Raw genomic sequence first — 27554 nt, 5'->3', positions numbered from 1 at the left:
AGGACACACCGTACACTTCTCCAGAGTGCCTCTTGGCAATTTACATCCTGCCCATCAGCGTAGCAAGTCTCGTGTTTCTCTATGGCCTGTCCTGCGTTTCTGGTTTTGACACTTTATTCAGCATGGCCCTTTTGACCGATGGGAAGCGAGACTTCTTTGTAGCGCTGATTTGCCTTTCCAGGTTGCTTGGTTGGCCAAAAAGGGCGTATGCGTTTTTTCCTGAATATATTCAGGAAAAAACGCATACGCCCTTCTTGGACAAGGGCATCATTGTCGAGGTTTTGCCGCTTTTCCTGTGCTTTAAAGGCGATTCGAATCTGCCTCCTGAAATCTGTTTCCTGCAATTCTGCCTTGCTTTCATATCCTCTTTGTTGCCTTCCCTCAATATATTTGTAGACGAGAGTTATCATTTATAAGTCTGCAGGTTTGTGAATTGCAGTGCCCCTGAGCTCCATTTTTCAACTCGCTCTCTTGGGAGCTGGCCGCAAAAGCGCAGGATTGCTTTAGGCCCTATTCTGCTTCCGGGCGGCAGACTGAGCCTGTGGTTAATTCTTCTTCCTGATGGGAAAATAGAGTGACCTGTGCCTGTCCCAACACCTAGAGCTAGTCTCTCATTGGTTCCCCCTCTTCCCGTTCATCCTCAGGACAAATTGCAACCTGTATGGAACAGGAGGTTAAAGGTGCTGATTCTCCAAGGAGGGAGATTGCTAGTAAAGCGGCTGGAAAGGTGAACCCGAGCACAAGGAGATGAGAAATGAGGTGAGTTTTAGAAACCTTTCCCGATCACTCGGTGTACCGTCTTCTGGGTTTCTCATGCATGTTTTCGATGTAGGAAGATGCCCTTGAACCTGGAGATTTGGGACCTATGGGATGGGTACCACGCAGTATTACTTTAAAGCGTCTGCGTTTCCTCACCCAACCTCACCAAACCTCTCAGCCCCAAGAGTGTCCACCCTTAGGTCTCAATCAGCTGCGGGTCTAGATATGGTCAATTCAGGTGGCATCACAGCCCCTGAACGAATTTTGTAAGAATTTCTCTCTTTTTCACTGTCTTTGTTTCACGGGTTTTTAAAATTAATTGAGTTTTATAATGGGGTTTAGCTGCTTTTCACTGCTGTGTTTATGCAGCTTTACACCCACTTGACTCTCTTACAGAGAGATATCAATACATAGGTTTTAAGATTCTTACTAGTCAGATATATTCTTGGGCGGTGAATAGGGGGTGTTGAGTCCAGTTCACTGAGCAAGGAGTAGGTCTTGTCTGTTACATATTGTCTTTATGGAACGATATCTGAGCTAATTTGAAACCCTTGTTTTATGCATCACCCCACCTCACCTTTCCCGTTAGGCAGCCATAGTGTGTTTTCTAAACGTGTGACTCTGTTCTGTTTTGTAATTCAGTTCAAGGGTAGCGGTTTTTACATTCCCTCTATAAGTGATATCTTATGATAAGTGTCTTTTTCTGTGTGACTTATTTCACTTAGAATCGTCGTACCTAAATCCACTCATCATGCTGCTACTAGCCTTATGACGTTGATTTCTTGGCTGAGTGATATTCCATTGTACATAAGGACCACAACTTCTTTATCCATTTTTCTCTTTCCTGGGATATTTAAGGTGTAACGAAGTGGAGGTTCTTGTCAACAGAGCAGCCCTAAACTTTGGGGTGCTTGTGTCTTGCTGATTTTTAGTTTTCCCAATTTATACGCCCATGAGTGGAAGTGCCCTATGCTCTCTAAGCTGAGTTTTTTAGATGTTTCAGGACACACCGTACACTTCTCCAGAGTGCCTCTTGGCAATTTACATCCTGCCCATCAGCGTAGCAAGTCTCGTGTTTCTCTATGGCCTGTCCTGCGTTTCTGGTTTTGACACTTTATTCAGCATGGCCCTTTTGACCGATGGGAAGCGAGACTTCTTTGTAGCGCTGATTTGCCTTTCCAGGTTGCTTGGTTGGCCAAAAAGGGCGTATGCGTTTTTTCCTGAATATATTCAGGAGAAAACGCATACGCCCTTTTTGGCCAAGGGCATCATTGTCGAGGTTTTGCCGCTTTTCCTGTGCTTTAAAGGCGATTAGAATCTGCCTCCTGAAATCTGTTTCCTGCAATTCTGCCTTGCTTTCAAATCCTCTTTGTTGCCTTCCCTCAATGTATTTGTGGACGAGAGTTAACATTTATAACTCTGCAGGTTTGTGAATTGCAGTGACCCTGAACTCAATTTTTCAACTCGCTTTTTTGGGAGCTATCCTCAAAAGCGCAGGATTGCTTCAGGCCCTATTCTGGTTCCGGTCGGCAGACTGAGCCTGCGGTTAATTATTCTTCCTGATGGGAAAATAGAGTGACCTGTGCCTGTCCCAACACCTAGAGCTAGTCTCTCATTGGTTCCCCCTCATCCCGTACATCCTCAGGACAAATTGCAACCTGTATGGAACACGAGGTTAAAGGTGCTGATTCTCCAAGGTGGGAGAATGCTAGTAAAGCGGCTGGAATGGCATACCCGAGCACAAGGAGATGAGAAATGAGGTGCGTTTTAGAAACCTTTCCCGTTCACACGGTGTAACTTCTTCTGGGTTTCTCATGCATGGTTTCGATGTAGGAAGGTGCCCTTGAACCTGGAGATTTGGGACCCATGGGATGGGTACCACGCAGTATTACTTTAAAGGGTCTGCGTTTGGTCACCCAACCTCACCAAACCTCTCAGCCCCAAGAGTGTCCACCCTTATGTCTCAATCAGCTGCGGGTCTAGATATGGTCAATCCAGGTGGCATCACAGCCCCGGAACGAATTTTGTAAGAATTTCTCTCTTTTTCACTGTCTTTGTTTCACGGGTTTTTAAAATTAATTGAGTTTTATAATGGGGTTTAGCTGCTTTTCACTGCTGTGTTTATGCAGCTTTACACCCACTTGACTCACTTACAGAGAGATATCAATACATAGGTTTTAAGATTCTTACTAGTCAGATATATTCTTGGGCGGTGAATAGGGGGTGTTGAGTCCAGTTCACTGAGCAAGGAGTAGGTCTTGTCTATTACATATTGTCTTTATGGAACGGTATCTGAGCTAATTTGAAACCCTTGTTTTATGCATCACCCCACCTCACCTTTCCCGTTAGGCAGCCATAGTGTGTTTTCTAAACGTGTGACTCTGTTCTGTTTTGTAATTCAGTTCAAGGGTAGCGGTTTTTACATTCCCTCTATAAGTGATATCTTATGATAAGTGTCGTTTTCTGTGTGACTTATTTCACTTAGAATCGCCGTACCTAAATCCACTCATCATGCTGCTACTAGCCTTATGACCATGATTTCATGGCTGAGTGATATTCCATTGTACATAAGGACCACAACTTCTTTATCCATTTTTCTCTTTCCTGGGATATTTAAGGTGTAACGAAGTGGAGGTTCTTGTCAACAGAGCAGCCCTAAACTTTGGGGTGCTTGTGTCTTGCTGATTTTTAGTGTTCCCAATTTATACGCCCATGAGTGGAAGTGCCCTATGCTCTCTAAGCTGAGTATTGTAAATATTTCAGGACACACCGTACACTTCTCCAGAGTGGCTGTTGGCAATTTACATCCCGCCCATCAGCGTAGCAAGGCTCCCGTGTCTCCGTGGCCTGTCCTGCATTTCTGGTTTTGACACTTTATTCAGCATGGCCCTTTTGACCGATGGGAAGCGAGACTTCTTTGTAGCGCTGATTTTCCTTTCCAGGTTGCTTGCTTGGCCAAAAAGGGCGTATGCGTTTTCTCCTGAATATATTCAGGAGAAAACGCATACGCCCTTTTTGGCCAAGGGCAATATTGTCGAGGTTTTGCCACTTTTATTGTGCTTTAAAGGCGATTCGAATCTGCCTCCTGAAATCTGTTTCCTGCAATTCTGCCTTGCTTTCAAATCCTCTTTGTTGCCTTCCCTCAATATATTTGTAGACGAGAGTTATCATTTATAAGTCTGCAGGTTTGTGAATTGCAGTGCCCCTGAGCTCCATTTTTCAACTCGCTCTCTTGGGAGCTGGCCGCAAAAGCGCAGGATTGCTTTAGGCCCTATTCTGCTTCCGGGCCGCAGACTGAGCCTGTGGTTAATTCTTCTTCCTGATGGGAAAATAGAGTGACCTGTGCCTGTCCCAACACCTAGAGCTAGTCTCTCATTGGTTCCCCCTCTTCCCGTTCATCCTCAGTTCAAATTGCCACCTGTATGGAACAGGAGGTTAAAGGTGCTGATTCTCCAAGGAGGGAGATTGCTAGTAAAGCGGCTGGAAAGGTGAACCCGAGCACAAGGAGATGAGAAATGAGGTGAGTTTTAGAAACCTTTCCCGATCACTCGGTGTACCATCTTCTGGGTTTCTCATGCATGTTTTCGATGTAGGAAGATGCCCTTGAACCTGGGGATTTGGGACCCATGGGATGGGTACCACGCAGTATTACTTTAAAGCGTCTGCGTTTGCTCACCCAACCTCACCAAACCTCTCAGCCCCAAGAGTGTCCACCCTTAGGTCTCAATCAGCTGCAGGTCTAGATATGGTCAATCCAGGTGGCATCACAGCCCCTGAACGAATTTTGTAAGAATTTCTCTCTCTTTCACTGTCTTTGCTTCACGGGTTTTTAAAATTAATTGAGTTTTATAATGGGGTTTAGCTGCTTTTCACTGCTGTGTTTATGCAGCTTTACACCCACTTGACTCACTTACAGAGAGATATCAATACATAGGTTTTAAGATACTTACTAGTCAGATATATTCTTGGGCGGTGAATAGGGGGTGTTGAGTCCAGTTCACTGAGCAAGGAGTAGGTCTTGTCTATTACATATTGGGTTTATGGAACGGTATCTGAGCTAATTTGAAACCCTTGTTTTATGCATCACCTCACCTCACGTTTCCCGTTAGGCAGCCATAGTGGGTTTTCTAACCGTGTGACTCTGTTCTGTTTTGTAATTCAGTTCAAGGGTAGAGGTTTTTACATTCCCTCTATAAATGATATCTTATGATAAGTGTCTTTTTCTGTGTGACTTATTTCACTTAGAATCGTCGTACCTAAATCCACTCATCATGCTGCTACTAGCCTTATGACGTTGATTTCTTGGCTGAGTGATATTCCATTGTACATAAGGACCACAACTTCTTTATCCATTTTTCTCTTTCCTGGGATATTTAAGGTGTAACGAAGTGGAGGTTCTTGTCAACAGAGCAGCCCTAAACTTTGGGGTGCTTGTGTCTTGCTGATTTTTAGTTTTCCCAATTTATACGCCCATGAGTGGAAGTGCCCTATGCTCTCTAAGGTGAGTTTTTTAGATGTTTCAGGACACACCGTACACTTCTCCAGAGTGCCTCTTGGCAATTTACATCCTGCCCATCAGCGTAGCAAGTCTCGTGTTTCTCTATGGCCTGTCCTGCGTTTCTGGTTTTGACACTTTATTCAGCATGGCCCTTTTGACCGATGGGAAGCGAGACTTCTTTGTAGCGCTGATTTGCCTTTCCAGGTTGCTTGGTTGTCCAAGAAGGGCGTATGCGTTTTTTCCTGAATATATTCAGGAAAAAACGCATACGCCCTTCTTGGACAAGGGCATCATTGTCGAGGTTTTGCCGCTTTTCCTGTGCTTTAAAGGCAATTCGAATCTGCCTCCTGAAATCTGTTGCCTGCAATTCTGCCTTGCTTTCAAGTCCTCTTTGTTGCCTTCCCTCAATATATTTGTAGACGAGAGTTATCATTTATAAGTCTGCAGGTTTGTGAATTGCAGTGCCCCTGAGCTCCATTTTTCAACTCGCTCTCCTGTTAGCTGGCCGCAAAAGCGCAGGATTGCTTTAGGCCCTATTCTGCTTCCGGGCGGCAGACTGAGCCTGTGGTTAATTCTTCTTCCTGTTGGGAAAATAGAGTGATCTGTGCCTGTCGCAACACCTAGAGCTAGTCTCTCTTTGGTTCCCCCTCTTCCCGTTCATCCTTAGAACACATTGCAACCTGTACGGAACAGGAGGTTAAAGGTGCTGATTCTCTAAGGAGGGAGATTGCTAGTAAAGCGGCTGGAATGGCGAACCCGAGCACAAGGAGATGAGAAATGAGGTGCGTTTTAGAAACCTTTCCCGATCACTCGGTGTACCGTCTTCTGGGTTTCTCATGCATGTTTTCGATGTAGGAAGATGCCCTTGAACCTGGAGATTTGGGACCTATGGGATGGGTACCACGCAGTATTACTTTAAAGCGTCTGCGTTTGCTCACCCAACCTCACCAAACCTCTCAGCCCCAAGAGTGTCCACCCTTAGGTCTCAATCAGCTGCGGGTCTAGATATGGTCAATTCAGGTGGCATCACAGCCCCTGAACGAATTTTGTAAGAATTTCTCTCTTTTTCACTGTCTTTGTTTCACGGGTTTTTAAAATTAATTGAGTTTTATAATGGGCTTTAGCTGCTTTTCACTGCTGTGTTTATGCAGCTTTACACCCACTTGACTCACTTACAGAGAGATATCAATACATAGGTTTTAAGATTCTTACTAGTCAGATATATTCTTGGGCGGTGAATAGGGGGTGTTGAGTCCAGTTCACTGAGCAAGGAGTAGGTCTTGTCTATTACATATTGGGTTTATGGAACGGTATCTGAGCTAATTTGAAACCCTTGTTTTATGCATCACCCCACCTCACCTTTCCCGTTAGGCAGCCATAGTGTGTTTTCTAAACGTGTGACTCTGTTCTGTTTTGTAATTCAGTTCAAGGGTAGCGGTTTTTACATTCCCTCTATAAGTGATATATTATGATAAGTGTCGTTTTCTGTGTGACTTATTTCACTTAGAATCGTCGTACCTAAATCCACTCATCATGCTGCTACTAGCCTTATGACGTTGATTTCTTGGCTGAGTGATATTCCATTGTACATAAGGACCACAACTTCTTTATCCATTTTTCTCTTTCCTGGGATATTTAAGGTGTAACGAAGTGGAGGTTCTTGTCAACAGAGCAGCCCTAAACTTTGGGGTGCTTGTGTCTTGCTGATTTTTAGTGTTCCCAATTTATACGCCCATGAGTGGAAGTACCCTATGCTCTCTAAGCTGAGTATTGTAAATATTTCAGGACACACCGTACACTTCTCCAGAGTGGCTGTTGGCAATTTACATCCCGCCCATCAGCGTAGTAAGGCTCCCGTTTCTCCGTGGCCTGTCCTGCATTTCTGGTTTTGACACTTTATTCAGCATGGCCCTTTGGACCGATGGGAAGCGAGACTTCTTTGTAGCGCTGATTTGCCTTTCCAGGTTGCTTGGTTGGCCAAAAAGGGCGTATGCGTTTTTTCCTGAATATATTCAGGAGAAAACGCATACGCCCTTTTTGGCCAAGGGCATCATTGTCGAGGTTTTGCCACTTTTCCTGTGCTTTAAAGGCGATTCGAATCTGCCTCCTGAAATCTGTTTCCTGCAATTCTGCCTTGCTTTCAAATCCTCTTTGTTGCCTTCCCTCAATATATTTGTAGACGAGAGTTATCATTTTTAAGTCTGCAGGTTTGTGAATTGCAGTGCCCCTGAGCTCCATTTTTCAACTCGCTCTCTTGGGAGCTGGCCGCAAAAGCGCAGGATTGCTTTAGGCCCTATTCTGCTTCCGGGCGGCAGGATGAGCCTGTGGTTAATTCTTCTTCCTGATGGGAAAATAGAGTGACCTCTGCCTGTCCCAACACCTAGAGCTAGTCTTTCATTGGTTCCCCCTCTTCCCGTTCATCCTCAGGACAAATTGCAACCTGTATGGAACAGGAGGTTAAAGGTGCTGATTCTCCAAGGAGTGAGATTGCTAGTAAAGCGGCTGGAAAGGCGAACCCGAGCACAAGGAGATGAGAAATGAGGTGCGTTTTAGAAACCTTTCCCGATCACTCGGTGTACCGTCTTCTGGGTTTCTCATGCATGTTTTCGATGTAGGAAGATGCCCTTGAACCTGGAGATTTGGGACCCATGGGATGGGTACCACGCAGTATTACTTTAAAGCGTCTGCGTTTGCTCACCCAACCTCACCAAACCTCTCAGCCCCAAGAGTGTCCACCCTTACGTCTCAATCATCTGCGGGTCTAGATATGGTCAATCCAGGTGGCATCACATCCCCTGAACGAATTTTGTAAGAATTTCTCTCGCTTTCACTGTCTTTGTTTCACGGGTTTTTAAAATTAATTGAGTTTTATAATGGGGTTTAGCTGTTTTTCACTGCTGTGTTTATGCAGCTTTACACCCACTTGACTCACTTACAGAGAGATATCAATACATAGGATTTAAGATTCTTACTAGTCAGATATATTCTTGGGCGGTGAATAGGGTGTGTTGAGTCCAGTTCACTGAGCAAGGAGTAGGGCTTGTCTATTACATATTGGGTTTATGGAACGGTATCTGAGCTAATTTGAAACCCTTTTTTTATGCATCACCCCACCTCACCTTTCCCGTTAGGCAGCCATAGTGTGTTTTCTAACCGTGTGACTCTGTTCTGTTTTGTAATTCAGTTCAAGGGTAGCGGTTTTTACATTCTCTCTATAGGTGATATCTTATGATAAGTGTCTTTTTCTGTGTGACTTATTTCACTTAGAATTGTCGTACCTAAATCCACTCATCATGCTGCTACTAGCTTTATGACGTTGATTTCATGGCTGAGTGATATTCCATTGTAAATAAGGACTACAACTTCTTTATCCGTTTTTCTCTTTCCTGGGATATTTAAGGTGTAACGAAGTGGAGGTTCTTGTCAACAGAGCAGCCCTAAACTTTGGGGTGCTTGTGTCTTGCTGATTTTTAGTGTTCCCAATTTATACGCCCATGAGTGGAAGTGCCCTATGCTCTCTAAGCTGAGTATTGTAAATATTTCAGGACACACCGTACACTTCTCCAGAGTGGCTGTTGGCAATTTACATCCCGCCCATCAGCGTAGCAAGGCTCCCGTTTCTCCGTGGCCTGTCCTGCATTTCTGGTTTTGACACTTTATTCAGCATGGCCCTTTTGACCGATGGGAAGCGAGACTTCTTTGTATCGCTGATTTGCCTTTCCAGGTTGCTTGGTTGGCCAAAAAGGGCGTATGCGTTTTCTCCTGAATATATTCAGGAGAAAACGCATACGCCCTTTTTGGCCAAGGGCAATATTGTCGAGGTTTTGCCACTTTTCCTGTGCTTTAAAGGCGATTCGAATCTGCCTCCTGAAATCTGTTTCCTGCAATTCTGCCTTGCTTTCAAATCCTCTTTGTTGCCTTCCCTCAATATATTTGTAGACGAGAGTTATCATTTATAAGTCTGCAGGTTTGTGAATTGCAGTGCCCCTGAGCTCCATTTTTCAACTCGCTCTCTTGGGAGCTGGCCGCAAAAGCGCAGGATTGCTTTAGGCCCTATTCTGCTTCCGGGCGGCAGACTGAGCCTGTGGTTAATTCTTCTTCCTGATGGGAAAATAGAGTGACCTGTGCCTGTCCCAACACCTAGAGCTAGTCTCTCATTGGTTCCCCCTCTTCCCGTTCATCCTCAGGACAAATTGCAACCTGTATGGAACAGGAGGTTAAAGGTGCTGATTCTCCAAGGAGGGAGATTGCTAGTAAAGCGGCTGGAAAGGTGAACCCGAGCACAAGGAGATGAGAAATGAGGTGAGTTTTAGAAACCTTTCCCGATCACTCGGTGTACCATCTTCTGGGTTTCTCATGCATGTTTTCGATGTAGGAAGATGCCCTTGAACCTGGAGATTTGGGACCCTTGGGATGGGTACCACGCAGTATTACTTTAAAGCGTCTGCGTTTGCTCACCCAACCTCACCAAACCTCTCAGCCCCAAGAGTGTCCACCCTTAGGTCTCAATCAGCTGCAGGTCTAGATATGGTCAATCCAGGTGGCATCACACCCCCTGAACGAATTTTGTAAGAATTTCTCTCTCTTTCACTGGCTTTGTTTCACGGGTTTTTAAAATTAATTGAGTTTTATAATGGGCTTTAGCTGCTTTTCACTGCTGTGTTTATGCAGCTTTACACCCACTTGACTCACTTACAGAGAGATATCAATACATAGGTTTTAAGATTCTTACTAGTCAGATATATTCTTGGGCGGTGAATAGGGGGTGTTGAGTCCAGTTCACTGAGCAAGGAGTAGGTCTTGTCTATTACATATTGGGTTTATGGAACGGTATCTGAGCTAATTTGAAACCCTTGTTTTATGCATCACCCCACCTCACCTTTCCCGTTAGGCAGCCATAGTGTGTTTTCTAAACGTGTGACTCTGTTCTGTTTTGTAATTCAGTTCAAGGGTAGCGGTTTTTACATTCCCTCTATAAGTGATATATTATGATAAGTGTCGTTTTCTGTGTGACTTATTTCACTTAGAATCGTCGTACCTAAATCCACTCATCATGCTGCTACTAGCCTTATGACGTTGATTTCTTGGCTGAGTGATATTCCATTGTACATAAGGACCACAACTTCTTTATCCATTTTTCTCTTTCCTGGGATATTTAAGGTGTAACGAAGTGGAGGTTCTTGTCAACAGAGCAGCCCTAAACTTTGGGGTGCTTGTGTCTTGCTGATTTTTAGTGTTCCCAATTTATACGCCCATGAGTGGAAGTACCCTATGCTCTCTAAGCTGAGTATTGTAAATATTTCAGGACACACCGTACACTTCTCCAGAGTGGCTGTTGGCAATTTACATCCCGCCCATCAGCGTAGTAAGGCTCCCGTTTCTCCGTGGCCTGTCCTGCATTTCTGGTTTTGACACTTTATTCAGCATGGCCCTTTGGACCGATGGGAAGCGAGACTTCTTTGTAGCGCTGATTTGCCTTTCCAGGTTGCTTGGTTGGCCAAAAAGGGCGTATGCGTTTTTTCCTGAATATATTCAGGAGAAAACGCATACGCCCTTTTTGGCCAAGGGCATCATTGTCGAGGTTTTGCCACTTTTCCTGTGCTTTAAAGGCGATTCGAATCTGCCTCCTGAAATCTGTTTCCTGCAATTCTGCCTTGCTTTCAAATCCTCTTTGTTGCCTTCCCTCAATATATTTGTAGACGAGAGTTATCATTTTTAAGTCTGCAGGTTTGTGAATTGCAGTGCCCCTGAGCTCCATTTTTCAACTCGCTCTCTTGGGAGCTGGCCGCAAAAGCGCAGGATTGCTTTAGGCCCTATTCTGCTTCCGGGCGGCAGGATGAGCCTGTGGTTAATTCTTCTTCCTGATGGGAAAATAGAGTGACCTCTGCCTGTCCCAACACCTAGAGCTAGTCTTTCATTGGTTCCCCCTCTTCCCGTTCATCCTCAGGACAAATTGCAACCTGTATGGAACAGGAGGTTAAAGGTGCTGATTCTCCAAGGAGTGAGATTGCTAGTAAAGCGGCTGGAAAGGCGAACCCGAGCACAAGGAGATGAGAAATGAGGTGCGTTTTAGAAACCTTTCCCGATCACTCGGTGTACCGTCTTCTGGGTTTCTCATGCATGTTTTCGATGTAGGAAGATGCCCTTGAACCTGGAGATTTGGGACCCATGGGATGGGTACCACGCAGTATTACTTTAAAGCGTCTGCGTTTGCTCACCCAACCTCACCAAACCTCTCAGCCCCAAGAGTGTCCACCCTTACGTCTCAATCATCTGCGGGTCTAGATATGGTCAATCCAGGTGGCATCACATCCCCTGAACGAATTTTGTAAGAATTTCTCTCGCTTTCACTGTCTTTGTTTCACGGGTTTTTAAAATTAATTGAGTTTTATAATGGGGTTTAGCTGTTTTTCACTGCTGTGTTTATGCAGCTTTACACCCACTTGACTCACTTACAGAGAGATATCAATACATAGGATTTAAGATTCTTACTAGTCAGATATATTCTTGGGCGGTGAATAGGGTGTGTTGAGTCCAGTTCACTGAGCAAGGAGTAGGGCTTGTCTATTACATATTGGGTTTATGGAACGGTATCTGAGCTAATTTGAAACCCTTTTTTTATGCATCACCCCACCTCACCTTTCCCGTTAGGCAGCCATAGTGTGTTTTCTAACCGTGTGACTCTGTTCTGTTTTGTAATTCAGTTCAAGGGTAGCGGTTTTTACATTCTCTCTATAGGTGATATCTTATGATAAGTGTCTTTTTCTGTGTGACTTATTTCACTTAGAATTGTCGTACCTAAATCCACTCATCATGCTGCTACTAGCTTTATGACGTTGATTTCATGGCTGAGTGATATTCCATTGTAAATAAGGACTACAACTTCTTTATCCGTTTTTCTCTTTCCTGGGATATTTAAGGTGTAACGAAGTGGAGGTTCTTGTCAACAGAGCAGCCCTAAACTTTGGGGTGCTTGTGTCTTGCTGATTTTTAGTGTTCCCAATTTATACGCCCATGAGTGGAAGTGCCCTATGCTCTCTAAGCTGAGTATTGTAAATATTTCAGGACACACCGTACACTTCTCCAGAGTGGCTGTTGGCAATTTACATCCCGCCCATCAGCGTAGCAAGGCTCCCGTTTCTCCGTGGCCTGTCCTGCATTTCTGGTTTTGACACTTTATTCAGCATGGCCCTTTTGACCGATGGGAAGCGAGACTTCTTTGTATCGCTGATTTGCCTTTCCAGGTTGCTTGGTTGGCCAAAAAGGGCGTATGCGTTTTCTCCTGAATATATTCAGGAGAAAACGCATACGCCCTTTTTGGCCAAGGGCAATATTGTCGAGGTTTTGCCACTTTTCCTGTGCTTTAAAGGCGATTCGAATCTGCCTCCTGAAATCTGTTTCCTGCAATTCTGCCTTGCTTTCAAATCCTCTTTGTTGCCTTCCCTCAATATATTTGTAGACGAGAGTTATCATTTATAAGTCTGCAGGTTTGTGAATTGCAGTGCCCCTGAGCTCCATTTTTCAACTCGCTCTCTTGGGAGCTGGCCGCAAAAGCGCAGGATTGCTTTAGGCCCTATTCTGCTTCCGGGCGGCAGACTGAGCCTGTGGTTAATTCTTCTTCCTGATGGGAAAATAGAGTGACCTGTGCCTGTCCCAACACCTAGAGCTAGTCTCTCATTGGTTCCCCCTCTTCCCGTTCATCCTCAGGACAAATTGCAACCTGTATGGAACAGGAGGTTAAAGGTGCTGATTCTCCAAGGAGGGAGATTGCTAGTAAAGCGGCTGGAAAGGTGAACCCGAGCACAAGGAGATGAGAAATGAGGTGAGTTTTAGAAACCTTTCCCGATCACTCGGTGTACCATCTTCTGGGTTTCTCATGCATGTTTTCGATGTAGGAAGATGCCCTTGAACCTGGAGATTTGGGACCCTTGGGATGGGTACCACGCAGTATTACTTTAAAGCGTCTGCGTTTGCTCACCCAACCTCACCAAACCTCTCAGCCCCAAGAGTGTCCACCCTTAGGTCTCAATCAGCTGCAGGTCTAGATATGGTCAATCCAGGTGGCATCACACCCCCTGAACGAATTTTGTAAGAATTTCTCTCTCTTTCACTGGCTTTGTTTCACGGGTTTTAAAAATTAATTGAGTTTTATAATGGGGTTTAGCTGCTTTTCACTGCTGTGTTTATGCAGCTTTACACCCACTTGACTCACTTACAGAGAGATATCAATACATAGGTTTTAAGATTCTTACTAGTCAGATATATTCTTGGGCGGTGAATAGGGGGTGTTGAGTCCAGTTCCCTGAGCAAGGAGTAGGTCTTGTCTATTACATATTGGGTTTATGGAACGGTATCTGAGCTAATTTGAAACCCTTGTTTTATGCATCACCTCACCTCACGTTTCCCGTTAGGCAGCCATAGTGTGTTTTCTAACCGTGTGACTCTGTTCTGTTTTGTAATTCAGTTCAAGGGTAGAGGTTTTTACATTCCCTCTATAAATGATATCTTATGATAAGTGTCTTTTTCTGTGTGACTTATTTCACTTAGAATCGTCGTACCTAAATCCACTCATCATGCTGCTACTAGCCTTATTACGTTGATTTCTTGGCTGAGTGATATTCCATTGTACATAAGGACCACAACTTCTTTATCCATTTTTCTCTTTCCTGGGATATTTAAGGTGTAACGAAGTGGAGGTTCTTGTCAACAGAGCAGCCCTAAACTTTGGGGTGCTTGTGTCTTGCTGATTTATAGTTTTCCCAATTTATACGCCCATGAGTGGAAGTGCACTATGCTCTCTAAGCTGAGTTTTTTAGATGTTTCAGGACACACCGTACACTTCTCCAGAGTGCATCTTGGCAATTTACAACCTGCCCATCAGCGTAGCAAGTCTCGTGTTTCTCTATGGCCTGTCCTGCGTTTCTGGTTTTGACACTTTATTCAGCATGGCCCTTTTGACCGATGGGAAGCGAGACTTCTTTGTAGCGCTGATTTGCCTTTCCAGGTTGCTTGGTTGGCCAAGAAGGGCGTATGCGTTTTTTCCTGAATATATTCAGGAAAAAACGCATACGCCCTTCTTGGACAAGGGCATCATTGTCGAGGTTTTGCCGCTTTTCCTGTGCTTTAAAGGCGATTCGAATCTGCCTCCTGAAATCTGTTTCCTGCAATTCTGCCTTGCTTTCATATCCTCTTTGTTGCCTTCCCTCAATATATTTGTAGACGAGAGTTATCATTTATAAGTCTGCAGGTTTGTGAATTGCAGTGCCCCTGAGCTCCATTTTTCAACTCGCTCTCTTGGGAGCTGGCCGCAAAAGCGCAGGATTGCTTTAGGCCCTATTCTGCTTCCGGGCGGCAGACTGAGCCTGTGGTTAATTCTTCTTCCTGATGGGAAAATAGAGTGACCTGTGCCTGTCCCAACACCTAGAGCTAGTCTCTCATTGGTTCCCCCTCTTCCCGTTCATCCTCAGGACAAATTGCAACCTGTATGGAACAGGAGGTTAAAGGTGCTGATTCTCCAAGGAGGGAGATTGCTAGTAAAGCGGCTGGAAAGGTGAACCCGAGCACAAGGAGATGAGAAATGAGGTGAGTTTTAGAAACCTTTCCCGATCACTCGGTGTACCATCTTCTGGGTTTCTCATGCATGTTTTCGATGTAGGAAGATGCCCTTGAACCTGGAGATTTGGGACCCATGGGATGGGTACCACGCAGTATTACTTTAAAGCGTCTGCGTTTGCTCACCCAACCTCACCAAACCTCTCAGCCCCAAGAGTGTCCACCCTTAGGTCTCAATCAGCTGCAGGTCTAGATATGGTCAATCCAGGTGGCATCACAGCCCCTGAACGAATTTTGTAAGAATTTCTCTCTCTTTCACTGTCTTTGCTTCACGGGTTTTTAAAATTAATTGAGTTTTATAATGGGGTTCAGCTGCTTTTCACTGCTGTGTTTATGCAGCTTTACACCCACTTGACTCACTTACACAGAGATATCAATACATAGGTTTTAAGATACTTACTAGTCAGATATATTCTTGGGCGTTGAATAGGGGGTGTTGAGTCCAGTTCACTGAGCAAGGAGTAGGTCTTGTCTATTACATATTGGGTTTATGGAACGGTATCTGAGCTAATTTGGAACCCTTGTTTTATGCATCACCTCACCTCACGTTTCCCGTTAGGCAGCCATAGTGTGTTTTCTAACCGTGTGACTCTGTTCTGTTTTGTAATTCAGTTCAAGGGTAGAGGTTTTTACATTCCCTCTATAAATGATATCTTATGATAAGTGTCTTTTTCTGTGTGACTTATTTCACTTAGAACCGTCGTACCTAAATCCACTCATCATGCTGCTACTAGCCTTATGACGTTGATTTCTTGGCTGAGTGATATTCCATTGTACATAAGGACCACAACTTCTTTATCCATTTTTCTCTTTCCTGGGATATTTAAGGTGTAACGAAGTGGAGGTTCTTGTCAACAGAGCAGCCCTAAACTTTGGGGTGCTTGTGTCTTGCTGATTTTTAGTGTTCCCAATTTATACGCCCATGAGTGGAAGTGCCCTATGCTCTCTAAGCTGAGTATTGTAAATATTTCAGGACACACCGTACACTTCTCCAGAGTGGCTGTTGGCAATTTACATCCCGCCCATCAGCGTAGTAAGGCTCCCGTTTCTCCGTGGCCTGTCCTGCATTTCTGGTTTTGACACTTTATTCAGCATGGCCCTTTTGACCGATGGGAAGCGAGACTTCTTTGTAGCGCTGATTTGCCTTTCCAGGTTGCTTGGTTGGCCAAAAAGGGCGTATGCGTTTTTTCCTGAATATATTCAGGAAAAAACGCATACGCCCTTTTTGGCCAAGGGCATCATTGTCGAGGTTTTGCCACTTTTCCTGTGCTTTAAAGGCGATTCGAATCTGCCTCCTGAAATCTGTTTCCTGCAATTCTGCCTTGCTTTCAAATCCTCTTTGTTGCCTTCCCTCAATATATTTGTAGACGAGAGTTATCATTTTTAAGTCTGCAGGTTTGTGAATTGCAGTGCCCCTGAGCTCCATTTTTCAACTCGCTCTCTTGGTAGCTGGCCGCAAAAGCGCAGGATTGCTTTAGGCCCTATTCTGCTTCCGGGCGGCAGGATGAGCCTGTGGTTAATTCTTCTTCCTGATGGGAAAATAGAGTGACCTCTGCCTGTCCCAACACCTAGAGCTAGTCTTTCATTGGTTCCCCCTCTTCCCGTTCATCCTCAGGACAAATTGCAACCTGTATGGAACAGGAGGTTAAAGGTGCTGATTCTCCAAGGAGTGAGATTGCTAGTAAAGCGGCTGGAAAGGCGAACCCGAGCACAAGGAGATGAGAAATGAGGTGCGTTTTAGAAACCTTTCCCGATCACTCGGTGTACCGTCTTCTGGGTTTCTCATGCATGTTTTCGATGTAGGAAGATGCCCTTGAACCTGGAGATTTGGGACCCATGGGATGGGTACCACGCAGTATTACTTTAAAGCGTCTGCGTTTGCTCACCCAACCTCACCAAACCTCTCAGCCCCAAGAGTGTCCACCCTTATGTCTCAATCATCTGCGGGTCTAGATATGGTCAATCCAGGTGACATCACATCCCCTGAACGAATTTTGTAAGAATTTCTCTCGCTTTCACTGTCTTTGTTTCACGGGTTTTTAAAATTAATTGAGTTTTATAATGGGGTTTAGCTGTTTTTCACTACTGTGTTTATGCAGCTTTACACCCACTTGACTCACTTACAGAGAGATATCAATACATAGGATTTAAGATTCTTACTAGTCAGATATATTCTTGGGCGGTGAATAGGGTGTGTTGAGTCCAGTTCACTGAGCAAGGAGTAGGTCTTGTCTATTACATATTGGGTTTATGGAACGGTATCTGAGCTAATTTGAAACCCTTTTTTTATGCATCACCCCACCTCACCTTTCCCGTTAGGCAGCCATAGTGTGTTTTCTAAACGTTTGACTCTGTTCTGTTTTGTAATTCAGTTCAAGGGTAGCGGTTTTTACATTCCCTCTATAAGTGATATCTTATGATAAGTGTCTTTTTCTGTGTGACTTATTTCACTTAGAATCGTCGTACCTAAATCCACTCATCATGCTGCTACTAGCCTTATGACGTTGATTTCATGGCTGAGTGATATTCCATTGTAAATAAGGACTACAACTTCTTTATCCATTTTTCTCTTTCCTGGGATATTTAAGGTGTAACGAAGTGGAGGTTCTTGTCAACAGAGCAGCCCTAAACTTTGGGGTGCTTGTGTCTTGCTGATTTTTAGTGTTCCCAATTTATACGCCCATGAGTGGAAGTGCCCTATGCTCTCTAAGCTGAGTATTGTAAATATTTCAGGACACACCGTACACTTCTCCAGAGTGGCTGTTGGCAATTTACATCCCGCCCATCAGCGTAGCAAGGCTCCCGTTTCTCCGTGGCCTGTCCTGCATTTCTGGTTTTGACACTTTATTCAGCATGGCCCTTTTGACCGATGGGAAGCGAGACTTCTTTGTATCGCTGATTTGCCTTTCCAGGTTGCTTGGTTGGCCAAAAAGGGCGTATGCGTTTTCTCCTGAATATATTCAGGAGAAAACGCATACGCCCTTTTTGGCCAAGGGCAATATTGTCGAGGTTTTGCCACTTTTCCTGTGCTTTAAAGGCGATTCGAATCTGCCTCCTGAAATCTGTTTCCTGCAATTCTGCCTTGCTTTCAAATCCTCTTTGTTGCCTTCCCTCAATATATTTGTAGACGAGAGTTATCATTTATAAGTCTGCAGGTTTGTGAATTGCAGTGCCCCTGAGCTCCATTTTTCAACTCGCTCTCTTGGGAGCTGGCCGCAAAAGCGCAGGATTGCTTTAGGCCCTATACTGCTTCCGGGCGGCAGACTGAGCCTGTGGTTAATTCTTCTTCCTGATGGGAAAATAGAGTGACCTGTGCCTGTCCCAACACCTAGAGCTAGTCTCTCATTGGTTCCCCCTCTTCCCGTTCATCCTCCGGACAAATTGCAACCTGTATGGAACAGGAGGTTAAAGGTGCTGATTCTCCAAGGAGGGAGATTGCTAGTAAAGCGGCTGGAAAGGTGAACCCGAGCACAAGGAGATGAGAAATGAGGTGAGTTTTAGAAACCTTTCCCGATCACTCGGTGTACCATCTTCTGGGTTTCTCATGCATGTTTTCGATGTAGGAAGATGCCCTTGAACCTGGAGATTTGGGACCCTTGGGCTGGGTACCACGCAGTATTACTTTAAAGCGTCTGCGTTTGCTCACCCAACCTCACCAAACCTCTCAGCCCCAAGAGTGTCCACCCTTAGGTCTCAATCAGCTGCAGGTCTAGATATGGTCAATCCAGGTGGCATCACAGCCCCTGAACGAATTTTGTAAGAATTTCTCTCTCTTTCACTGTCTTTGCTTCACGGGGTTTTAAAATTAATTGAGTTTTATAATGGGGTTTAGCTGCTTTTCACTGCTGTGTTTATGCAGCTTTACACCCACTTGACTCACTTACAGAGAGATATAAATACATAGGTTTTAAGATACTTACTAGTCAGATATATTCTTGGGCGGTGAATAGGGGGTGTTGAGTCCAGTTCACTGAGCAAGGAGTAGGTCTTGTCTATTACATATTGGGTTTATGGAACAGTATCTGAGCTAATTTGAAACCCTTGTTTTATGCATCACCCCACCTCACCTTTCCCGTTAGGCAGCCATAGTGTGTTTTCTAAACGTGTGACTCTCTTCTGTTTTGTAATTCAGTTCAAGGGTAGCGGTTTTTACATTCCCTCTATAAGTGATATCTTATGATAAGTGTCTTTTTCTGTGTGACTTATTTCACTTAGAATCGTCGTACCTAAATCCACTCATCATGCTGCTACTAGCCTTATGACGTTGATTTCATGGCTGAGTGATATTCCATTGTACATAAGGACCACAACTTCTTTATCCATTTTTCTCTTTCCTGGGATATTTAAGGTGTAACGAAGTGGAGGTTCTTGTCAACAGAGCAGCCCTAAACTTTGGGGTGCTTGTGTCTTGCTGATTTTTAGTTTTCCCAATTTATACGCCCATGAGTGGAAGTGCCCTATGCTCTCTAAGGTGAGTTTTTTAGATGTTTCAGGACACACCGTACACTTCTCCAGAGTGCCTCTTGGCAATTTACATCCTGCCCATCAGCGTAGCAAGTCTCGTGTTTCTCTATGGCCTGTCCTGCGTTTCTGGTTTTGACACTTTATTCAGCATGGCCCTTTTGACCGATGGGAAGCGAGACTTCTTTGTAGCGCTGATTTGCCTTTCCAGGTTGCTTGGTTGTCCAAGAAGGGCGTATGCGTTTTTTCCTGAATATATTCAGGAAAAAACGCATACGCCCTTCTTGGACAAGGGCATCATTGTCGAGGTTTTGCCGCTTTTCCTGTGCTTTAAAGGCAATTCGAATCTGCCTCCTGAAATCTGTTGCCTGCAATTCTGCCTTGCTTTCAAGTCCTCTTTGTTGCCTTCCCTCAATATATTTGTAGACGAGAGTTATCATTTATAAGTCTGCAGGTTTGTGAATTGCAGTGCCCCTGAGCTCCATTTTTCAACTCGCTCTCCTGTTAGCTGGCCGCAAAAGCGCAGGATTGCTTTAGGCCCTATTCTGCTTCCGGGCGGCAGACTGAGCCTGTGGTTAATTCTTCTTCCTGTTGGGAAAATAGAGTGATCTGTGCCTGTCGCAACACCTAGAGCTAGTCTCTCTTTGGTTCCCCCTCTTCCCGTTCATCCTTAGAACACATTGCAACCTGTACGGAACAGGAGGTTAAAGGTGCTGATTCTCTAAGGAGGGAGATTGCTAGTAAAGCGGCTGGAATGGCGAACCCGAGCACAAGGAGATGAGAAATGAGGTGCGTTTTAGAAACCTTTCCCGATCACTCGGTGTACCGTCTTCTGGGTTTCTCATGCATGTTTTCGATGTAGGAAGATGCCCTTGAACCTGGAGATTTGGGACCTATGGGATGGGTACCACGCAGTATTACTTTAAAGCGTCTGCGTTTGCTCACCCAACCTCACCAAACCTCTCAGCCCCAAGAGTGTCCACCCTTAGGTCTCAATCAGCTGCGGGTCTAGATATGGTCAATTCAGGTGGCATCACAGCCCCTGAACGAATTTTGTAAGAATTTCTCTCTTTTTCACTGTCTTTGTTTCACGGGTTTTTAAAATTAATTGAGTTTTATAATGGGCTTTAGCTGCTTTTCACTGCTGTGTTTATGCAGCTTTACACCCACTTGACTCACTTACAGAGAGATATCAATACATAGGTTTTAAGATTCTTACTAGTCAGATATATTCTTGGGCGGTGAATAGGGGGTGTTGAGTCCAGTTCACTGAGCAAGGAGTAGGTCTTGTCTATTACATATTGGGTTTATGGAACGGTATCTGAGCTAATTTGAAACCCTTGTTTTATGCATCACCCCACCTCACCTTTCCCGTTAGGCAGCCATAGTGTGTTTTCTAAACGTGTGACTCTGTTCTGTTTTGTAATTCAGTTCAAGGGTAGCGGTTTTTACATTCCCTCTATAAGTGATATATTATGATAAGTGTCGTTTTCTGTGTGACTTATTTCACTTAGAATCGTCGTACCTAAATCCACTCATCATGCTGCTACTAGCCTTATGACGTTGATTTCTTGGCTGAGTGATATTCCATTGTACATAAGGACCACAACTTCTTTATCCATTTTTCTCTTTCCTGGGATATTTAAGGTGTAACGAAGTGGAGGTTCTTGTCAACAGAGCAGCCCTAAACTTTGGGGTGCTTGTGTCTTGCTGATTTTTAGTGTTCCCAATTTATACGCCCATGAGTGGAAGTGCCCTATGCTCTCTAAGCTGAGTATTGTAAATATTTCAGGACACACCGTACACTTCTCCAGAGTGGCTGTTGGCAATTTACATCCCGCCCATCAGCGTAGTAAGGCTCCCGTTTCTCCGTGGCCTGTCCTGCATTTCTGGTTTTGACACTTTATTCAGCATGGCCCTTTTGACCAATGGGAAGCGAGACTTCTTTGTAGCGCTGATTTGCCTTTCCAGGTTGCTTGGTTGGCCAAAAAGGGCGTATGCGTTTTTTCCTGAATATATTCAGGAGAAAACGCATACGCCCTTTTTGGCCAAGGGCATCATTGTCGAGGTTTTGCCACTTTTCCTGTGCTTTAAAGGCGATTCGAATCTGCCTCCTGAAATCTGTTTCCTGCAATTCTGCCTTGCTTTCAAATCCTCTTTGTTGCCTTCCCTCAATATATTTGTAGACGAGAGTTATCATTTTTAAGTCTGCAGGTTTGTGAATTGCAGTGCCCCTGAGCTCAATTTTTCAACTCGCTCTCTTGGGAGCTGGCCGCAAAAGCGCAGGATTGCTTTAGGCCCTATTCTGCTTCCGGGCGGCAGGATGAGCCTGTGGTTAATTCTTCTTCCTGATGGAAAATAGAGTGACCTCTGCCTGTCCCAACACCTAGAGCTAGTCTTTCATTGGTTCCCCCTCTTCCCGTTCATCCTCAGGACAAATTGCAACCTGTATGGAACAGGAGGTTAAGGTGCTGATTCTCCAAGGAGTGAGATTGCTAGTAAAGCGGCTGGAAAGGCGAACCCGAGCACAAGGAGATGAGAAATGAGGTGCGTTTTAGAAACCTTTCCCGATCACTCGGTGTACCGTCTTCTGGGTTTCTCATGCATGTTTTCGATGTAGGAAGATGCCCTTGAACCTGGAGATTTGGGACCCATGGGATGGGTACCACGCAGTATTACTTTAAAGCGTCTGCGTTTGCTCACCCAACCTCACCAAACCTCTCAGCCCCAAGAGTGTCCACCCTTACGTCTCAATCATCTGCGGGTCTAGATATGGTCAATCCAGGTGGCATCACATCCCCTGAACGAATTTTGTAAGAATTTCTCTCGCTTTCACTGTCTTTGTTTCACGGGTTTTTAAAATTAATTGAGTTTTATAATGGGTTTAGCTGTTTTTCACTGCTGTGTTTATGCAGCTTTACACCCACTTGACTCACTTACAGAGAGATATCAATACATAGGATTTAAGATTCTTACTAGTCAGATATATTCTTGGGCGGTGAATAGGGTGTGTTGAGTCCAGTTCACTGAGCAAGGAGTAGGGCTTGTCTATTACATATTGGGTTTATGGAACGGTATCTGAGCTAATTTGAAACCCTTTTTTTATGCATCACCCCACCTCACCTTTCCCGTTAGGCAGCCATAGTGTGTTTTCTAACCGTGTGACTCTGTTCTGTTTTGTAATTCAGTTCAAGGGTAGCGGTTTTTACATTCTCTCTATAGGTGATATCTTATGATAAGTGTCTTTTTCTGTGTGACTTATTTCACTTAGAATTGTCGTACCTAAATCCACTCATCATGCTGCTACTAGCTTTATGACGTTGATTTCATGGCTGAGTGATATTCCATTGTAAATAAGGACTACAACTTCTTTATCCGTTTTTCTCTTTCCTGGGATATTTAAGGTGTAACGAAGTGGAGGTTCTTGTCAACAGAGCAGCCCTAAACTTTGGGGTGCTTGTGTCTTGCTGATTTTTAGTGTTCCCAATTTATACGCCCATGAGTGGAAGTGCCCTATGCTCTCTAAGCTGAGTATTGTAAATATTTCAGGACACACCGTACACTTCTCCAGAGTGGCTGTTGGCAATTTACATCCCGCCCATCAGCGTAGCAAGGCTCCCGTTTCTCCGTGGCCTGTCCTGCATTTCTGGTTTTGACACTTTATTCAGCATGGCCCTTTTGACCGATGGGAAGCGAGACTTCTTTGTATCGCTGATTTGCCTTTCCAGGTTGCTTGGTTGGCCAAAAAGGGCGTATGCGTTTTCTCCTGAATATATTCAGGAGAAAACGCATACGCCCTTTTTGGCCAAGGGCAATATTGTCGAGGTTTTGCCACTTTTCCTGTGCTTTAAAGGCGATTCGAATCTGCCTCCTGAAATCTGTTTCCTGCAATTCTGCCTTGCTTTCAAATCCTCTTTGTTGCCTTCCCTCAATATATTTGTAGACGAGAGTTATCATTTATAAGTCTGCAGGTTTGTGAATTGCAGTGCCCCTGAGCTCCATTTTTCAACTCGCTCTCTTGGGAGCTGGCCGCAAAAGCGCAGGATTGCTTTAGGCCCTATTCTGCTTCCGGGCGGCAGACTGAGCCTGTGGTTAATTCTTCTTCCTGATGGGAAAATAGAGTGACCTGTGCCTGTCCCAACACCTAGAGCTAGTCTCTCATTGGTTCCCCCTCTTCCCGTTCATCCTCAGGACAAATTGCAACCTGTATGGAACAGGAGGTTAAAGGTGCTGATTCTCCAAGGAGGGAGATTGCTAATAAAGCGGCTGGAAAGGTGAACCCGAGCACAAGGAGATGAGAAATGAGGTGAGTTTTAGAAACCTTTCCCGATCACTCGGTGTACCATCTTCTGGGTTTCTCATGCATGTTTTGGATGTAGGAAGATGCCCTTGAACCTGGAGATTTGGGACCCTTGGGATGGGTACCACGCAGTATTACTTTAAAGCGTCTGCGTTTGCTCACCCAACCTCACCAAACCTCTCAGCCCCAAGAGTGTCCACCCTTAGGTCTCAATCAGCTGCAGGTCTAGATATGGTCAATCCAGGTGGCATCACACCCCCTGAACGAATTTTGTAAGAATTTCTCTCTCTTTCACTGGCTTTGTTTCACGGGTTTTAAAAATTAATTGAGTTTTATAATGGGGTTTAGCTGCTTTTCACTGCTGTGTTTATGCAGCTTTACACCCACTTGACTCACTTACAGAGAGATATCAATACATAGGTTTTAAGATTCTTACTAGTCAGATATATTCTTGGGCGGTGAATAGGGGGTGTTGAGTCCAGTTCCCTGAGCAAGGAATAGGTCTTGTCTATTACGTATTGGGTTTATGGAACGGTATCTGAGCTAATTTGAAACCCTTGTTTTATGCATCACCCCACCTCACCTTTCCCGTTAGGCAGCCATAGTGTGTTTTCTAACCGTGTGACTCTGTTCTGTTTTGTAATTCAGTTCAAGGGTAGAGGTTTTTACATTCCCTCTATAAATGATATCTTATGATAAGTGTCTTTTTCTGTGTGACTTATTTCACTTAGAATCGTCGTACCTAAATCCACTCATCATGCTGCTACTAGCCTTATTACGTTGATTTCTTGGCTGAGTGATATTCCATTGTACATAAGGACCACAACTTCTTTATCCATTTTTCTCTTTCCTGGGATATTTAAGGTGTAACGAAGTGGAGGTTCTTGTCAACAGAGCAGCCCTAAACTTTGGGGTGCTTGTGTCTTGCTGATTTATAGTTTTCCCAATTTATACGCCCATGAGTGGAAGTGCACTATGCTCTCTAAGCTGAGTTTTTTAGATGTTTCAGGACACACCGTACACTTCTCCAGAGTGCATCTTGGCAATTTACAACCTGCCCATCAGCGTAGCAAGTCTCGTGTTTCTCTATGGCCTGTCCTGCGTTTCTGGTTTTGACACTTTATTCAGCATGGCCCTTTTGACCGATGGGAAGCGAGACTTCTTTGTAGCGCTGATTTGCCTTTCCAGGTTGCTTGGTTGGCCAAGAAGGGCGTATGCGTTTTTTCCTGAATATATTCAGGAAAAAACGCATACGCCTTCTTGGACAAGGGCATCATTGTCGAGGTTTTGCCGCTTTTCCTGTGCTTTAAAGGCGATTCGAATCTGCCTCCTGAAATCTGTTTCCTGCAATTCTGCCTTGCTTTCATATCCTCTTTGTTGCCTTCCCTCAATATATTTGTAGACGAGAGTTATCATTTATAAGTCTGCAGGTTTGTGAATTGCAGTGCCCCTGAGCTCCATTTTTCAACTCGCTCTCTTGGGAGCTGGCCGCAAAAGCGCAGGATTGCTTTAGGCCCTATTCTGCTTCCGGGCGGCAGACTGAGCCTGTGGTTAATTCTTCTTCCTGATGGGAAAATAGAGTGACCTGTGCCTGTCCCAACACCTAGAGCTAGTCTCTCATTGGTTCCCCCTCTTCCCGTTCATCCTCAGGACAAATTGCAACCTGTATGGAACAGGAGGTTAAAGGTGCTGATTCTCCAAGGAGGGAGATTGCTAGTAAAGCGGCTGGAAAGGTGAACCCGAGCACAAGGAGATGAGAAATGAGGTGAGTTTTAGAAACCTTTCCCGATCACTCGGTGTACCATCTTCTGGGTTTCTCATGCATGTTTTCGATGTAGGAAGATGCCCTTGAACCTGGAGATTTGGGACCCATGGGATGGGTACCACGCAGTATTACTTTAAAGCGTCTGCGTTTGCTCACCCAACCTCACCAAACCTCTCAGCCCCAAGAGTGTCCACCCTTAGGTCTCAATCAGCTGCAGGTCTAGATATGGTCAATCCAGGTGGCATCACAGCCCCTGAACGAATTTTGTAAGAATTTCTCTCTCTTTCACTGTCTTTGCTTCACGGGTTTTTAAAATTAATTGAGTTTTATAATGGGGTTCAGCTGCTTTTCACTGCTGTGTTTATGCAGCTTTACACCCACTTGACTCACTTACACAGAGATATCAATACATAGGTTTTAAGATACTTACTAGTCAGATATATTCTTGGGCGTTGAATAGGGGGTGTTGAGTCCAGTTCACTGAGCAAGGAGTAGGTCTTGTCTATTACATATTGGGTTTATGGAACGGTATCTGAGCTAATTTGGAACCCTTGTTTTATGCATCACCTCACCTCACGTTTCCCGTTAGGCAGCCATAGTGTGTTTTCTAACCGTGTGACTCTGTTCTGTTTTGTAATTCAGTTCAAGGGTAGAGGTTTTTACATTCCCTCTATAAATGATATCTTATGATAAGTGTCTTTTTCTGTGTGACTTATTTCACTTAGAACCGTCGTACCTAAATCCACTCATCATGCTGCTACTAGCCTTATGACGTTGATTTCTTGGCTGAGTGATATTCCATTGTACATAAGGACCACAACTTCTTTATCCATTTTTCTCTTTCCTGGGATATTTAAGGTGTAACGAAGTGGAGGTTCTTGTCAACAGAGCAGCCCTAAACTTTGGGGTGCTTGTGTCTTGCTGATTTTTAGTGTTCCCAATTTATACGCCCATGAGTGGAAGTGCCCTATGCTCTCTAAGCTGAGTATTGTAAATATTTCAGGACACACCGTACACTTCTCCAGAGTGGCTGTTGGCAATTTACATCCCGCCCATCAGCGTAGTAAGGCTCCCGTTTCTCCGTGGCCTGTCCTGCATTTCTGGTTTTGACACTTTATTCAGCATGGCCCTTTTGACCGATGGGAAGCGAGACTTCTTTGTAGCGCTGATTTGCCTTTCCAGGTTGCTTGGTTGGCCAAAAGGGCGTATGCGTTTTTTCCTGAATATATTCAGGAAAAAACGCATACGCCCTTTTTGGCCAAGGGCATCATTGTCGAGGTTTTGCCACTTTTCCTGTGCTTTAAAGGCGATTCGAATCTGCCTCCTGAAATCTGTTTCCTGCAATTCTGCCTTGCTTTCAAATCCTCTTTGTTGCCTTCCCTCAATATATTTGTAGACGAGAGTTATCATTTTTAAGTCTGCAGGTTTGTGAATTGCAGTGCCCCTGAGCTCCATTTTTCAACTCGCTCTCTTGGTAGCTGGCCGCAAAAGCGCAGGATTGCTTTAGGCCCTATTCTGCTTCCGGGCGGCAGGATGAGCCTGTGGTTAATTCTTCTTCCTGATGGGAAAATAGAGTGACCTCTGCCTGTCCCAACACCTAGAGCTAGTCTTTCATTGGTTCCCCCTCTTCCCGTTCATCCTCAGGACAAATTGCAACCTGTATGGAACAGGAGGTTAAAGGTGCTGATTCTCCAAGGAGTGAGATTGCTAGTAAAGCGGCTGGAAAGGCGAACCCGAGCACAAGGAGATGAGAAATGAGGTGCGTTTTAGAAACCTTTCCCGATCACTCGGTGTACCGTCTTCTGGGTTTCTCATGCATGTTTTCGATGTAGGAAGATGCCCTTGAACCTGGAGATTTGGGACCCATGGGATGGGTACCACGCAGTATTACTTTAAAGCGTCTGCGTTTGCTCACCCAACCTCACCAAACCTCTCAGCCCCAAGAGTGTCCACCCTTATGTCTCAATCATCTGCGGGTCTAGATATGGTCAATCCAGGTGACATCACATCCCCTGAACGAATTTTGTAAGAATTTCTCTCGCTTTCACTGTCTTTGTTTCACGGGTTTTTAAAATTAATTGAGTTTTATAATGGGGTTTAGCTGTTTTTCACTGCTGTGTTTATGCAGCTTTACACCCACTTGACTCACTTACAGAGAA

Source organism: Eschrichtius robustus, chromosome 7, assembly GCF_028021215.1.
Source record: "Eschrichtius robustus isolate mEscRob2 chromosome 7, mEscRob2.pri, whole genome shotgun sequence".
Taxonomy (NCBI): Eukaryota; Metazoa; Chordata; class Mammalia; order Artiodactyla; family Eschrichtiidae; genus Eschrichtius; species Eschrichtius robustus.
This window is presented reverse-complemented; position numbering follows the sequence as displayed.